At 43.4% G+C, this 3,531-nt stretch overlaps 1 protein-coding gene across 7 annotated transcripts in view; it reads left to right on the plus strand.

Annotated features, from left to right (window-relative positions):
• The window catches only part of TBXAS1 (thromboxane A synthase 1), a 178,574-nt gene that overhangs the window by 104,977 nt on the left and 70,066 nt on the right, over positions 1 to 3,531 (plus strand). The gene's annotated exons all lie outside the window — the stretch shown is intronic.

Below are 3,531 nucleotides of genomic sequence, written 5' to 3' on the forward strand. Positions count from 1 at the left end.
CTTTTTTTTGAGATAGAGTCTTGCTCTGTCACCCAGGCTGGAGTGCAGTGGCGCGATCTTGGCTCACTGCAACATCCACCTCCCAAGTTCAAGTGATTCTCCTGCCTCAGCCTCCCGAGTAGCTGGGATCACTGGCAAGTGCCACCACTTCTGGCTAATTTTTGTATTTTTAGTAGAGACTAGGTTTCACCATGTTGGCCAGGCTAGTCTTGAACTCCAGACATCAAGTGATCCACCTGCCTTGGCCTCTCAAAGTGCTGGGATTACAGGTGTGTGCCACTGTGCCCAGTCCAGACATGTATTTTCTCACAATTTTGGAGGCTGGGTGCCAGCGTTGTTGGTTTCCAGTGAGGCCTCTCCTTCTGGTTTGTAGGTAGCCGCCAGCTTGCTGTGTGCTCACAAGACCTGTTCTTTGTGCATGAGAGAGACAGAGAGAGAGGGAGAGAGAACAAGCATGAGTGCTCTGGTGTCTCTTCTTATAAGGACACCAATCCTATTGGATCAGGGCCCCATCCTTGTGACTTTATTCAACCTTAATTACTTCCTTAGAAGCCCTAACTCGAAATACAGCTACACTGGGAGTTGGGTCTTCAAAGGATGAATTTTGAGGTGACCGAAACATTCACAAATCCCTTTTTAAAAACCTGATAATACTAATATTTTATCTGATTATAAGGGTAATGCATGTGCATTGTGAAAAACTTGGAATAAAACAAAAAATAAAAATCACTCATTATCCCATGAAGAAGATGAAATGTAACAACCAAATGAGTCTTTTAGTAAGATCTGAGTGATAATAGCATTGTGTATTCATCTGTGCATGTGTGTGTGCACATGCCACGTTTGCCTGCTTGTTCAAAAATCTAGGAGAAGAACTGCGGGGTTTGTGGATTGTATAAAGATTATGCAAGCCCATCAAAGAGAGCTTTTGTTTGTATGCAACTCATGTAAAAGTAAATATTCCGTAACTGCTGTGTAAAATGCAAGGAAGAAAACCTGAAATAATGGCTATTGGCCAACATACAGATTATGCTCCGCTGTCTTATAATATTTTCTCTGCATTGCTTTTTAAAACATTTTTCATATTACATGCCCCATCTCATATCACATTAACCCAAATAAAAATGTCATTATCCATTCAGTTCGACAGACAGCAGGCAGAGCATAGCAGAAAATTACAGTCACGTCAGGCAGCAACAAAGGATTCTAGTCAAAGGCACGTAGAAGACCCGATGGTGGGCAGCTGGCCTGGGGTCCCTTTCGCACTGTCCAGGAATATGTTTGGATTCAGAATGGGTGGCCCCCTCTTTATACACAGGGCATGCCTCTGAAGAGTTGTGTGTAAATCACATTTTATGTTCCCTCTCTTTTGTTATGTTAAGAAAGCTTCAAGCTTGATATCTAAAAAGACTTCCTTTCAAACAGTACATATATATATATATATATATATATTTTTTTTTAACCATGTTACTATTCCTCTGAAATAAATCTAAAAGGCATTTAGATTTATGGGATTTTATTAAACTAGGGTTCACTTGTACCACTAAACTTATTAAGATAATTGAAGGAAGATAATCAGTAAAGCTAGTCATAAAAATGTGGCTTAGACTGTACTGACTTCTCCAACATTAAGGGTAGACTGAGACTTCTTGGAAGTTGGAGCCCAGAGGCCATTTTAAGTGACCCATTTACACACCCTTTTGTACTGATGGATTATTAAATCGATGGTTTGTGAGAATTTAGAAAAGCATGCAGTAGTCATGAAGCATCAACACAGAGATACTAAGAATAAATCAGGATAGTCATACTTATTTTTCTCTTTTGAGTGGACTTCCAGGTAGGTAGATGAGGTAAATCACATTTCTGTTTCTGCAAATCATTTGACAAAGTCTTCCCCAGCTGACTCATCCATAAAGTGGTGCCTGGCTGAGTATTTACTTAGGTGCATGCACAGGTAGCCCAAGAGCCAAAAACAGAGATGATGAATGATTCTGTGGCTACCTATAATAGCTGTCCAGTGGAGGGCCACAAGGGTCTGCACCGGGGCCTGTCTACAGACTGACCAACTGAAGGAAGGCTTAGAAGGCACACCTACTAAATTTCAGATAGAATGAAGAAAGAATAGCCAGTGTTGTAGGTGATGGGATTTTTCTTTTCTTTTCTTTTCTTTCTTTCTTTCTTTTGTTTTTTTTTTTTTGAGACGGAGTCTTTCTCTGTCACCCAGGCTGGAATGTAGTGATGCAATCTTGGCTCACTGCAACCTCCACCTCCCAGGTTCAAGTGATCCTCCGAGTAACTGGGATTACAGGCACCTGCCACCACACCCAGCTAATTTTTATATTTTTAGTAGAGAGGAGTTTCACTCTGTTGGCCAGGCTGGTTTCGAACTCCTGAATTCAAGTGATCCTCCTGCCTTGGCCTCCGAAAGCGCTGAGATTACAGACATGAGCCACCACACCTGGCCAGGTAATGGGATTTTAATGAGTGAACACATCTTTTGCTCCCCAACAGTGTTGAAACACCTCAGCGCTCCAAGCCTTGTGGCTTTATGAACAGCAAATCCATTTTCCCAAGATGGCCCTCACTCCATGAGCCTTGGCAACAGGGGACTCATGCGTCTCTGATGCTCTGCCGTCTCTCTACTTGGGTGTGTTATGCTCTGAATGTTCTGCTCCTTGAGCTGTTGTTCAGCCGTCTGTAGCGCTGTCCAGGCCATTGCCTCTGCCTTAGTTACCGCCTCCATGTGGCAGCCTTCATGCAGCCATTGCAACTCTGACCTACAGGACCCCCTCACCCGCCATCTACAGGACCCACTCCTTCAACAGAAGAGTTGGGTCCCTGGTGACACAATTCTTTCCTTACACCCAGAGTCTGTGGGACTGACTCGGAGGAAACTGCAGAGGAGAGGGGTCCTATAAAATTGCATGTCCTCCCAACATTCTGTCAATAGCCGCCCAGCTGTCCCACTCTACCAGGTGTCTTCAGGCATCTGAATATTCCAGAGAAGTTAAGAGATCGTTCTGCTCAGAACACAAAGCAGGACAACTAATGCCTTTCTAATGAATGGGCCCTAAAAAATCGAAGTAGCAATTGTACATGGTTATCATCCATGGAAAAAGACCCTGTGGTTTTCATTAACCTAAAACTCAATATTTGCCTGCATTGTTTGTCTTCTTAAAAAGTCAACATAAACCTGGCTTTGCAATTGACGTGTAGGGTACAGATCTCAGGAAGTGATTCATTTACCATACACCTGTCCACACTTGAAATACTGTGTTCCACTTATGAGGCCACCTTTAGGAGTGACCCTGATAAACATGAGAGCAATAAGGCAGGAGAGGTGTGTGCAAGCCATATGGTTCAGCCCCCCACTGAAAGGATGGGGGCAGCCAGGCACAGTCGCTCATGCCTGTAATCCCAGCACTTTGGGAGGCTTAAGTGGGCGGACCACAAGGTCAGGAGGTCGAGATCAGCCTGACCAACATGGTGAACTCCCATCTCTACTAAAAAAAAAAAAAAAAAAAAAAAAAA

This window comes from Piliocolobus tephrosceles, chromosome 8 (assembly GCF_002776525.5).
Source record: "Piliocolobus tephrosceles isolate RC106 chromosome 8, ASM277652v3, whole genome shotgun sequence".
NCBI lineage: Eukaryota > Metazoa > Chordata > Mammalia > Primates > Cercopithecidae > Piliocolobus > Piliocolobus tephrosceles.